Genomic DNA, 14,419 nt, shown 5'->3' with positions numbered 1-14,419 from the left:
TCTGCAACAAGTTCCTCACCTTGCACTCAAACCTGAATCCACTCCATTGGTCTTCTGTCTCCACCACTTTCCTAAATCAGGTCTCACTTAAAAATACCAATGACTTTCACATCACTACATTACTTAGGAGCATATCAACTCCCACATGACTTTAAGTCTCCGTAGCATTCAGCACAAATATTTACTTCTTAAAAATCTCCTTTTCTTTCTTCGATATAGACTCTTCTTATTTCTTTTCTGCTCTGTCAGAGCCTCCTGTATCTTTTTTTCTTGTTATTGTTATCTTACATTCTTTTATCCAAGCTTATATTGTTAGCATCCTCCTTAAATCATTTCATATACTTCAAGGCTTCAAATATTATCAGTTAACAAATTGACAGCAAACTTTGTCTCTAGCTTTTTTTTTTTAACTCAACATATGTTTATTCAGTATCTGCTATTTTTCAGGTATACAGTGGTAAGCAATACAGTATGACTACTGCCTTTATATTCTAGTAGTAGAGACATTAAATCAATAAATTATACAAATATAAGTATACCTAAAATTATAAGGTCTATGAATGAGTTGTATAGTATAATTAATTTCTTTAGATCTTGGGACCTAAAATCCAAACTATTCCTTTGAATTTGATGTGGTCTTTTTGGCCAATTTTCAAATGGACTAATGGGGACTTTAACAAACATATTCTCAAAATGGACAGTGCTTATTTGATGTCTGCATATTACTCTCCATTAAAGCAACAGTGAAAACCCTCTTTTCATGCTCATGTGTTTTGTGAGAACTAATGAAAAGTACTGCAATTAGACCCAAAAGTGCCAATTAAGGGGAAGAAGGGGAAAACTGAATCTGATTTCTCAGAGAAAATAGTGACAAAAGCAAAGTCTATTATCGGGAAAAGCTTTAGAGTGAAATCCATCAAAGTATCTGAGGGAAGAAGAGGGAACAATAATCAGGGAGAAAAAGCTGAAACAATTGGAGTTTTCTTGGGGTTCAGAAATAATTTATGAGACCAATTCTTACATAAAGACAGTATGATACTTGATATTTGAAAAGTCCTATAACACTCTTGTTCTCTTCAACATAATCATGTGTAATAATTAAACAATTGATGAGAAGCCTATATACGTTTGCTGAAACCCCAGCAATAGTGAAAAGTGTAATTTGTTTTTATTATAAGTTGTTTTACACTCATTCAGTAAAACTCTCTAGGAGCAGTAGAATTTGTAAAATAGATTTTTTAAGTCTTTGAAATGTTAACCATAGCCAGGGAGGTCCAAATATTTTGATGGAAGATACTTAGATGAAATGTGTATTTTTCCTAGTATCCTAATATCTCTGCTCATATAATATATTGAAACAACTGCAGAAAGGATATTATTTTAAATTTGATGATTTCTAATTTGAATAGCTTTCATTTAATATGTGATTGGTTGAATTTAGCATAGTGGTAGATACAGGAATGTGCCACGATAAGCTTTTAACAGAGGATTTGCTTTCCAGCTGTGGAGTGAGGTCAGAAGTCAGATTTTGGCTGTCAGCTAAGGGTTTGCCTCAGCAGCAGAGAGCTCACTCCCCAAGGGTAACCCACAACTGGAGACTGAGAAAGGCAGGGGAATAAACTTTTTCTGTAAAGGAACATATAGTAAATGTTCTAGGCTACTCAAGCTATAGTCTCTGTCAGACACAACTACTCAACTTGTAGCCCCAAAGAAGCCAAAGGTAATACATAATGGATGAACATGGCTGTGTTCCAATAAAACTGTATTTTACTTGTAATAATAAATCAGACAAATACCTGAAAGTGTAGAGTAAATGGTGGAGCACCCCAAAATCATTTTAATCAAGCAAGGAAACAATTTCAACTGACCATTACTTTTGTATTTGTTTCCTTCATTGATTCTAAAGAATGAATATAAATGATTCCCAAAGTGTTTGCTTTTATTATCATCACTAATAATGTTTGTTCATATCCTTTACTTTGTGGTACCTGTGTTCAATTCTTCTTCAGTCTGTCAGTAGTCTACCTCTTTCTTCCTTTCATTCTACTTAGTAAACAAAATGAAAATATTCTAAGAATGTTATCTACTCACTCATCTACCTTTTTGAATTACCTCATCTACTTTTGCAATGATGTTTTTTCTCTCTTGTTTTCTAAAAAAGTTCCCTTCTTAAAGTAAATAACATTATGCAGAGAAACTTTGATCAACAGCAGGAAGCCATTTTCACAGTCACTTAGAGAAACGAAACAATGAGAAACAACACTCTCCTGTTCCCTCAGCATCTATTGTTCTCAGGTGTCCAGGCAAATTGTTACTGCATGTGAAGCTCACTGTTGAATCCTGGAAAATTTTTAACTGTGATACAGTCTATGAAATTCTGCCTGGGTACCAATGAAAATGCAAGCAATATTCACAAATTCATGACACTCTTGTGGTAGATATTAAGAAACACTTTTGCTGTATAAGGAAAACTTAGTGTTTTAATAGTATTTATTTGATTAAAGTGTAATACCTATTTATTCCAGAAATTGAAAACATAGTAAAGCACAAAGTAGAAAACAAAAAATATCCATAACCCCATAATAAAATTCATACTGTATGTGTATGTGTGTGTACACATATGTATTCAGATTTACATATATACTATAGAAATCATTCAGGGTATTCATTTTTCAGAATAGCATCTGGTCTACTCTGAGGAATTGAATGACTATCTTATTTGTGTGCTGTATCTTGGCAGCCAAATTGAATATACTAAACATCAGGCAATTAGGAAAAAGAAGTAAGCCTATCTATTGGGTGGAACATTCTTTATAATACTTTTTTTCACTGTTTGTGGTTTATAATAGTCAATCCTAACATGTTTATCATCTGTTTTCTCTGGCTAATGACCATGCTCCATTAGGGTAAAGTCAGCAATATATAGGGTCATCACATTTTCCCAAGAATGCCAGGCACAAATCAGGTGTTCTGTGAATATTTGTGGGTGCATAAAATGTGGATGTGTGATTGCAGTATACAATCAGCTCCCTGGTGTACCACGGGCCGGTACAGGCTTTGTGGATCCTAAAGCTTGTACTGTTGGGAATCCTCGTGAAGAAAAAGAATAAATTTATAAACGACTATAGATATACCAATACAAAATTAAAAGGCATCACTTAGGGCTTGGAAAAGACCTTTGCAAAGGAGGAGCCCCAAATCTTAAGCTGTCTTAGCTCCTTGGTAAAATTATACTTGGTATACTAGTTTTTAATATTTTTGTCATGTCGCAATCTGTCCTGGTCTATTTTTTTCTCTTTGTCTCTGCATTTTCTAGTGGTATAAAGGCAATGTTCTATTGAATCTTCTTGCATGTGAATGCTGTGATTTTATTTCATAAGAAGACATATTATTTTGTTTTTCCCCATGGTCTCTTCTTTTGAATTACTGTATATGTTTATATGTCTCATGATTACTCTCCATTTTCTCATACTTATAAAGGGAATTCTACACTCATACAGTGTTAGACATTGAGATCAAACCTCTCGGAAATTCTGTTGCTTACTGTCCTGAATCTTTAACACCCATATGAGTTTTGAAATGCTCAAATATATCCGTATTACTTTGCCAGAATCCCCTGCTTGCTTGTTTCTGTATCACTAGGGCTTGGCGCTATCTGGAATGTAATGTCCTTGCTCTATGCTTTCTACCTGACATTGCTATCCTGTCAAGACCTAATCACAATTATGGCATTATTGTTATTTTTCATTTTCCAGAGAAACACTGTCCAATAGAAATATAATGTGAGCACCAAGACAGAGTGACATGTGTAGTCTTGAATCACCTGAGTTACTTTTAAAAAATCAAGAATAAACATGTGAACTTATTTTAATCATATATTTTTTCTAATTCAGTATGTCCTAAGTGTTATGTTTGTTTTGACTAGTCACATTTCATATACTCAACAGCCACAAATGGCTTGAGCTACTGAATTGGACAGCACGGGTCTCAAGCTCTTTGTGCCAAATATAAAGTGATGGTAGGATCAAGCTTAGGCATCAAGCTTATCCCTTGGAGAGTCATGTATTCCCTGACATAGTCCCAGATGCTGTAGGGTAACATATATTATAAAACTAGCCTTCCCTATATGCAAACCCTGGCCTTTCCCTAATTAAGAATCATAATGAGTTTCTTTTACCACATTTTTTACTTACCTCCCAAAATAATAGTCATCTGTCCACCAGAGTAAGTTAAAATTCTGCATAAAACTTTCTTTAATCTGATGTTAGCTGTACTATATTGGTACTATATATTTTTCAGGATCCAGCATATAACTGCCATTCTTTCTTAGTTTCAAGATCAGATGCTGATTTTTCTACTATTTTTATGTAATTTATTATCCTTTCCTTTTATTTTCAGTTCCAATAAGACAGATTTTTAAAAGTTTAACATGTGCATTCAATCTCCAACTTAAACATTAAACTACTTGAGTTTATTTTAGAAACCCCCAAAATAATATGAATATATTATTTTAAAAAGTATTTCTTCTTAAAAATTAGTTATTTATTGTGAAACCAGCTACCACTAGAGAAAAAGAATCAGCATGTGCCAGGTTAGCAGTGGTATTAAAAGTATTAGTATTAAAAAAAGCAACAGGTAAACAAGATGATAATTCATATTATAAAAAAGAATTTCAAATATACTTTTCTTTAGATGATATAAACATTCCTAGATTTATTAAACATGTTGAAGGTACCTTTATTATACATTTTATTTACTCTTTTACATACTTTTTAAATTTGTTTAAAATTTTTAAATTTTATTTATTTATTTTTGGCTGCATTGGGTCTTCGTTGCTGCACGCGGGCTTTCTCTAGTTGTGGTGAGTGGGGGCTACTCTTCGTTGTGGTGTATGGGCTTCTCATTGCAGTGGCTTCTCTTGTTGCAGAGCACGGGCTCTAGGAGCACGGGCTTCAGTAGTTGTGGCTTATGGGCTCTAGACTGCAGGCTCAGTAGTTGTGGCACACGGCCTTAGTTGCTCCATGACATGTGGGATCTTCCCAAACTAGGGCTTGAACCCGTTTCCCCTGAATTGGCAGGCGGATTCTTAACCACTGCACCACCAGGGAATTCCCTGAGTTTGCTTTTTATATCTTTCTGTTTTTGTAGTTGCAAAGATAATAGAAAAGAAGACAGACACCACTTTCCGTTGCTCTTATTTACAAATTGGCTTAAATTATAGTGTAGAAAAATGTGTAAATGGAGTATGGTTAAAAGGGAGAAAAACACACATCTAGCTAGCAATAGGGGACATATTAGTAATAATATTAATAACAACATAATGAATTTATATTACTTCCTACATTTAAATTGGCTTTTAAAGCATTTTCACCAAAAGCCTGTTAAAAAAAAGAAACAACAGGGGCTTCCCTGGTGGCGCAGTGGTTGAGAGTCCGCCTGCCGGTGCAGGGGATGTGGGTTCATGCCCCGGTCCGGGAAGATCCCACGTGCCACGGAGCGGCTGGGCCTGTGAGCCATGGCCGCTGAGCCTGCACGTCCGGAGCCTGTGCTCCGTGACGGGGAAGGCCACAGCAGTGAGAGGCCCGCGTACTGCAAAAAAAAAAAAGAAAAGAAACAACAGGCCCAAAATGTAGTCATTTGTGCTAAGCCCATGTCACCGAATCAAGACTTAATACCTAACCTAATTGCAGTTTCAACCTTCCCCAGGAAAGTAATCTTAACCAGTCAGTCTAAAGTTTCCTGGTCAGCACCAGTGAGGTAATCTACCTAATAGACTCTTGACCACCAAAGGAAGGTGACTTTGCCTGAAATAATCCTTTTTAAATTTATGACTCCATCTTTTTTTTTTTAATATTTATTTATTTATTTGGCTGCATGGGGTCTTAGTCACGGCACATGGAATCTTCGTTGCTGCATGTGGGATCTTTCATTGAGATGTGCGGACTCTTCGTTGCAGTGAGCAGGCTTCTCTCTAGTTGTGGTACATGGGCTGTAGAGTGCACAGGCTCAGTAGTTGTGGCATGTGGGCTTAGTTGCCCGACCAGGGATCGAACCCACATCCTCTGCAATGAAAGGCAGATTCTTAACCACTGGGCCACCAGGGAAGTCCCCACCACCACCTCTGTCTTTAGAAGTCTCCCTTTTCTGTAACGCTGAACTCCTTTCTATGTGCTAGATGAGATGCTGATCAATTCATGATTTGTTTAATAAAGCAAATTAGTCTTCAAACTTACTTAGTTGAATTTTTTAAATTTATTTATTTATTTTTGGCTGTGTTGGGTCTTCGTTTCTATGTGAGGGCTTTCTCTAGTTGTGGCAAGCAGGGGCCACTCTTCATCGTGGTGCACGGGCCTCTCACTGTCGTGGCCTTCTCTTGTTGTGGAGCATAGGCTCCAGATGCACAGGCTCAGTAGCTGTGGCGCACGGGCTTAGTTGCTCCGCGGCATGTGGGATCTTCCAAGACCAGGGCTCAAACCCGTGTCCTCTGCATTGGAAGGCAGATTCTCAACCATTGCGCCACCAGGGAAGACCTGAATTTTGTTTTTAACAAGCCTTTTAGAGAAGAAGGACATCTTGATTTTAAAGGATAGTTTTTTTTAAGGCTGATTAGTGTCTACAGTAATGTGGTTTGGAAATCTGTCCCAGCATTTTCTTTCTTTGCGTCCATTCTAGTCTCAACATATAAATAGTTCACTTGGGGTCAAGATTTATTAAAATGTCCTAGATTTTACCCATAAATCAGATTTAAAGTGTAGCATATCTTAAAAACTGCCCTGGGATATTACTTCCTGAAGAATGTAGAGATTTGGGTAGGGAAAGGAATTGGGAATAATGAAAGATATAGAAAAGAAGGAGGTAGTGAAGGAGAATAAGCATAAAGGAAAGGAAAGAAAAAAGATTTGACTTGATAATAGTACAGTTGAGAATGACCCAAATAATTTTCACTTCGGGAAAGTGAAAATTAATCCAATTTCATTTTTGTCTCAAGATATCACTTATTGTTACAGAAGAGCTTACTTCTCCTTTCAATTGCAGTGTGTATTAATGCTCCTATCTTTTACCACTTTAATTTTACAACTCAATGGGCTAAAAATTGCCTTATCTGCTTTAGTACAGATTGCCTGATGCCCTTGGTGTTATTCATGGATAACAGCTAGGCTGATGATGAGTCTTCCATTTGTTTCAATTCCTGCTAGTGACAGAAGGATTGCTTGTCTTGGCTGCTGGAATGGCCTTTTCTCTCATCACAAAGATTAAGGTCCTTCATGATGATCATTTCTTCTTAGGTAACTAGAGACAGAAGTACTACAGGCAACCTGTCAGTGAACTTTTCAGTTAGTAGCCAGTTAATCACCAGCATAGAAATTCTCCTATTTTTCTGTAGCATAACAAAGCTGTAGTTTTAAATCACTGATTTCCTCTTTGTGCCTCCAAATGTTACCTGACCTGTATTTTCAGCATAAAAATTTCATCAGGTTGTATAATAAGAGCTCACGTCTTTAACAGAAAGGTATAGAAACATTTAATGACATTTGGGCATTAATCTATGTTAAACTGTAAAGAAATTCTTTTGGAATTGAAAATTACAGCAATATTAATACCTTTCTCTTGTGCTATGAACAATAAATGCCAAGAGGCTTTTTCCCCCTTAATGATTTTGGAAAGTGCTGCCATTTACCACATGCAAATTTCTTGCTTTGTAGATCAGATGTGACTAAGAACACTAGGTGGTAGGCTCCTGTGAATAGATTTAGAAAATACTAATTATAAGACGAATATACCACAATCATGCTTAATTTGTGTAACTCCCTTAATGCAATATGAGTGAACCCTGTGCAGCAAATTGAGATGGCAACAAAAAGATTTTTGCCTTTTGTCTGCATACATTTCTTGTAGAATAGATTGAAGGCAGGGAATATATATAGTCAAAGAATTCTTTGACTATATAACCTTTTAAAAAGTTTTTTGTTACAGTCATACAAATAGAATTAGACTTTCTGTGTATCTTAAAGTAGTTTTTAATTTAATATTGTATTTTTAAAAGTACCTGGATGGCTAGTCACTGTGGATGATTATAATGGTTACCTCTATCACAGTTTAAATATAATTTTATCTCATGTCCCTTTTTAAAAGTCATAATACCAAATAGATAAGTATTTTATGTTATAATTAATAATATACATGCTAGAAATTAAATATTTCTGAGTAGAACATAAAAGGGAAATGTTATAGATTTTTGTTATAATTTTAGTGAGTATATATCAGCTAGAAGAGAGAAATGAGAGAATGAAAGATAAATATTTTGAACTGTAGTTTCATCAATATAATTTTTTATTTCATAATAAAACAAACAAAACAACAACCAAAATTATCAATTAAATTGGGTGTTACAATTTCAAACAAATTAGCTAAACCCTAATAGATTGTAGGAAGTGAAGAGTATGCTTTACTTAAAAGAAATAAAGGTACAGATTTTCATGTTATGGTAAAATTCAAATAAGCACAAAGAACTGTGAATGCATTATTTCAACGGAACTAACGTTCCAAGCATGGACATATGCCAAACAGTCTTTTAAAAGCAGTAAAAACAAGCCAAGCAGTTGGCCAAAGCAAACATACAATGAGAAGATCCCAAAAATTAACTTAAAAAAATTAACATTTAGATAGCATGATAGAGATGACATTTAGTGATTTCCAAACAAGAAATTACTAAAAATAATAATAAAATAATAAATAATAAATAATAAGCCAGATCACATAATATTTTGTGCAAAGAGAACACACAAACATTCACACACATACACGTTATTTATAGTATACTTCCGTATTGAGTTTATTATCCTTTGACACTCAACTCCTTTGGAATTATTTTTGAGATAAGAAATTATATGATGGTTTCTGGGGAAGATGGCGGAAGAGTAAGAAGCAGAGATCACCTTCCTCCCCACAGATACACCAGAAATACAGCTACATGTGGAACAACTCCTACAGAACACCTACTGAACGCTGGCAGAAGACCCCAGACCTCCCAAAAGGCAAGAAACTCGCCAAGTACCTGGGTAGGGCAAAGCGGAGAGATTCCCACACAGAGGATCGGTGCCGACGGGCACTCACCAGCCCGAGAGGCTTGTCTGCTCGCCCTCCGGGGTGGGCGGCGCTGGAAGCTGAGGCTCGGGCTTCGGTCAGAGCGCAGGGAGAGGACTGGGGCTGGCGGCGAGAACTCAGCCTGAAGGGGGCTAATGTGCCACAGCTAGCTGGGAAGGAGTCCGGGAAAACTCTGGAGCTGCTGAAGAGGCAAGAGACTTTTTCTTCCCTCTTGGTTTCCTGGTGCGCGAGGAGAGGGGATTAAGAGCGCTGCTTAAAGGAGCTCCACAGACGGGCGAGTTGCAGCTGAAAGCACGGAGCCCAGAGACGGGCGTGGGATGCTGGGAGTGCTGCTGCCGCCACCAGGAATCCTGTGTGCGAGCGCAGGTCACTGTCCACACCGCCCTTCCGGGAGCCTGTGCAGCCCGCCACTGCCGGGGTCCCGGGATCCAGAGGCGTCTTCCCTGGGAGAACGCACGGCGCGCCTTGGGCTGGTGCAACACGCCGGCCTCTGCCGCTGCAGGCTTGCCCCGCACTGCGTGGCCCTCCCTTCCCCCAGGCCTGAGTGAGCCAGAGTCCCCGAAGAGGCTGCTCCTTTAACCCTGTCCTGTCTGAGCGAAGAACAGATGCCCTCTGGTGACCTACACGCAGAGGCGGGGCCAAATGCAAAGCTGAGACCCAGGAGCTGTGAGAACAAAGAAGAGAAAGGGAAACCTCTCCCAGCAGGCTCAGAAGCAGCGGATTAAAGCTCCACAATCAACTTGATGTACCCTGCATCTGTGGAATACATGAATAGACAACAAATCATCCTAAATTGAGGAGCCAGGAGTCAGTGCTATGCCTCTGAGGTGGGAGAGCCAACTTCAGGACACTGGTCCACAAGAGACCTCCCAGCTCCACATAATATCAAACAGCGAAAATCTTCCAGAGATTTCCATCTCAACACCAGCACCCAGCGTTACTCAACGATCAGCAAGCTACAGTGCTGGACACCCTATGCCAAACAACTAGCAAGACAGGAACACAACGCCAACGATTAGCAGAGAGGCTGCCTAAAATCATAAAAAGTCCGCAGACACCCCAAAACACACCACCAGACGTGTACCTGCCCACCAGAAAGACAAGATCCAGCCTCATCGACCAGAACACAGGCACTAGTCCCCTCCACCAAGAAGCCTACACAACCCACTAAACCAACCTTAGCTACTGGGGACAGACACCAAAAACAACGGGAACTACGAACCTGCAGCCTGCAAAAAGGAGACCCCAAACACAGTAAGATAAGCAAAATGAGAAGACAGAAAAACACACAGCAGGAGAAGAAGCAAGATAAAAACCTACCAGACCTAACAAATGAAGAGGTAATAGGCAGTCTACCTGAAAAAGAATTCAGAATAATGATAGTAAAGCTGATCCAAGATTCTATTTCCAATATCCAAAATCTTGGAAATAGAATAGACAAAATGCAAGAAACAGTTAACAAGGACCTAGAAGAACTAAAGATGAATCAAGCAGCAATTAAAAACACAATAAATGAAATGAAAAATACTCTAGGGGCCTCCCTGGTGGCGCAAGTGGTTGAGAGTCCGCCTGCTGATGCAGGGGATACGGGTTCGTGCCCCGGTCTGGGAGGATCCCATATGCCGCGGAGCTGCTGGGCCCGTGAGCCATGGCCGCTGAGCCTGCGCGTCCGGAGCCTGCGCGTCCGGAGCCTGTGCTCCGCAACGGGGGAGGCCACAACAGTGAGAGGCCCACATACCGCAAAAAAAAAAAAAAAAAAAAATACTCTAGATGGGATCAATAGCAGAATAACTGAGGCAGAAGAACGGATAAGTGAGGTGGAAGATAAAATAGTGGAAATAACTGCTGCAGAGCAAAATAAAGAAAAAAGAATGAAAAGAACAGAGGACAGTCTCAGAGACCTCTGGGACAACATTAAACACACCAACATTTGAATTATAGGGGTTCCAGAAGAAGAAGAGAAAAAGAAAGGGACTGAGAAAATATTTGAAGAGATTATAGTTGAAAACTTCCCTAATATGGGAAAGGAAATAGTTAATCAAGTCCAGGAGGCACAGAGAGTCCCATACAGAATAAATCCAAGGAGAAATATGCCAAGACACATATTAATCAAACTGTCAAAAATTAAACACAAAGAAATCATATTAAAAGCAGCAAGGCAAAAACAACAAATAACACACAAGGGAATCCCCATCAGGTTAACAGCTGATCTCTCAGCAGAAACTCTACAAGCCAGAAGGGAGTGGCAGGACATAATTAAAGTGATGAAGGAGAAAAACCTGCAACCAAGATTACTCTACCCAGCAAGGATCTCATTCAGATTTGATGGAGAAATTAAAACGTTTACAGACAAGCAAAAGCTGAGAGAGTTCAGCACCACCAAACCAGCTTTACAACAAATGCTAAAGGAACTTCTCTAGGCAAGAAACACAACAGAAGGAAAAGACCTACAATAACGAACCCAAAACAATTAAGGAAATGGGAATAGGAACATAAATATCAATAATTACCTTAAATGTAAATGGACTAAATGCTCCCACCAAAAGACACAGAGTGGCTGAATGGATACAAAAACAAGACCCATATATATGCTCTCTACAAGAGACCCACTTCAGACCTAGAGACACATACAGACTGAAAGTAAGGGGATGGAAAAAGATATTCCATGCAAATGGAAACCAAAAGAAAGCTGGAGTAGCAATTCTCATATCAGACAAAATAGACTTTAAAATAAAGACTACTAGAAGAGACAGAGAAGGACACTACATAATGATCAAGGGATCGATCCAAGAAGAACATATAACAATTGTAAATATTTATGCACCCAACATAGGAGCACCTCAATACATAAGGCAAATACTAACAGCCATAAAAGGAGAAATCGACAGTAACACAATCATAGTAGGGGACTTTAACACCCCACTTTCACCAATGGACAGATCATCCAAAATGAAAATAAATAAGGAAACACAAGCTTTAAATGATACATTAAACAAGGTGGACTTAATTGATATTTATAGGACATTCCATCCAAAAACAACAGAATACACATTTTTCTCAAGTGCTCATGGAACATTCTCCAGGATAGATCATATCTTGGGTCACAAATCAAGGCTTGGTAAATTTAAGAAAATTGAAATTGTATCAAGTATCTTTTCTGACCACAATGCTATGAGACTAGATATCAATAACAGGAGAAGAGCTGTAAAAAATACAAACACATGGAGGCTAAACAATACACTACTCAGTAAAGAAGTGATCACTGAAGAAATCAAAGAGGAAATTAAAAAATACCTAGAAACAAATGACAATGGAGACACGATGACCCAAAACCTATGGGATGCAGCAAAAGCAGTTCTAAGAAGGAAGTTTATAGCAATACAATCCCACCTTACGAAACAGGAAACATCTCGAATAAACAACCTAACCTTGCACCTAAAGCAATTAGAGAAAGAAGAACAAAAACATTCCAAAGGATGCAGAAGGAAAGAAATCATAAAAATCAGATCAGAAATAAATGAAAAACAAATGAAGGAAACTATAAAAAAGATCAATAAAACTAAAAGCTGGTTCTTTGAGAAGATAAACAAAATTGATAAACCATTAGCCAGACTCATCAAGAAACAAAGGGAGACGACTCAAATCAATAGAATTAGAAATGAAAAAGGAGAAGTAACAACTGACACTGCAGAAATACAAAAGATCATGAGAGATTACTACAAGCAACTATGCCAATAAAATGGACAACCTGGAAGAAATGGACAAATTCTTAGAAATGCACAACCTGCCAAGACTGAGTCAGGAAGAAATAGAAAATATGAACAGACCAATCACAAGCACTGAAATTGAAACTGTGATAAAAAATCTTCCAACAAACAAAAGCCCAGGACCAGATGGCTTCACAGGCGAATTCTATCAAGTATTTAGAGAAGAGCTAACACCTATCCTTCTCAAACTCTTCCAAAATATAGCAGAGGGAGGAACACTCCCAAACTCATTCTATGAGGCCACCATCACCTTGATACCAAAACCAGACAAGGATGTCACAAAGAAAGAAAACTACAGGCCAGTATCACTGATGAACATAGATGCAAAAATCCTCAACAAAATACTAGCAAACAGAATCCAACAGCACATTAAAAAGATCATACACCATGATCAAGTGGGGTTTATCCCAGGAATGCAAGGATTCTTCAATATATGCAAATCAATCAACGTGATACACCATATTAACAAATTGAAGGAGAAAAACCATATGATCATCTCAATAGATGCAGAGAAATCTTTTGACAAAATTCAACACCCATTTATGATAAAAACCCTGCAGAAAGTAGGCATTGAGGAAACTTTCCTCAACATAATAAAGGCCATATATGACAAACCCACAGCCAGCATAGTCCTGAATCGTGAAAAACTGAAACCATTTCCACTAAGATCAGGAACAAGACAAGGTTGCCCACTCTCACCACTCTTGAAATTCAACCTAGTTTTGGAAGTTTTAGCCATAGCAATCAGAGAAGAAAAGGAAATAAAAGGAATCCAAATCGGATAAGAAGAAGTAAAGCTGTCACTGTTTGCAGATGACATGATACTATACATAGAGAATCCTAAAGATGCTACCAGAAAACTACTAGAGCTAATTAATGAATTTGGTAAAGTTGCAGGATACAAAATTAATGCACAGAAATCTCTGGCATTCCTATATACTAATGATGAAAAATCTGAAAGTGAAATCAAGGAAACATTCCCATTTACGATTGCAACAAAAAGAATAAAATATCTAGGAATAAACCTACCTAAGGAGACAAAAGACCTGTATGCAGAAAATTATAAGACACTGATGAAAGAAATTAAAGATGATACAAATAGATGGAGAGATGTACCATGTTCTTGGATTGGAAGAATCAACATTGTGAAAATGACTCTACTACCCAAAGCAATCTACAGATTCAATGCAATCCCTATCAAACTACCACTGGCATTTTTCACAGAACTAGAACAAAAAATTTCACAACTTGTATGGAATCACAAAAGACCCCGAATAGCCAAAGCAATCTTGAGAACGAAAAATGGAGCTGGAGGAATCAGGCTCCCTGACTTCAGACTATACTATGAACCTACAGTAATCAAGACAGTATGGTACTGGCACAAAACCAGAAAGATAGATCAATGGAACAGTATAGAAAGCCCAGAGATAAACCCGCGCACATATGGTCAACTTATCTTTGATAAAGGAGGCAGGAATGTACAGTGGAGAAAGGACAGTCTCTTCAATAAGTGGTGCTGGGAAAACTGGATAGGGACAGGTAAAAGT

The sequence above is a fragment of the Mesoplodon densirostris genome, chromosome 5 (genome assembly GCF_025265405.1).
Source record: "Mesoplodon densirostris isolate mMesDen1 chromosome 5, mMesDen1 primary haplotype, whole genome shotgun sequence".
In the NCBI taxonomy this organism is placed as follows: Eukaryota; Metazoa; Chordata; class Mammalia; order Artiodactyla; family Ziphiidae; genus Mesoplodon; species Mesoplodon densirostris.
Note: the sequence above shows the minus strand (reverse complement) of the source record.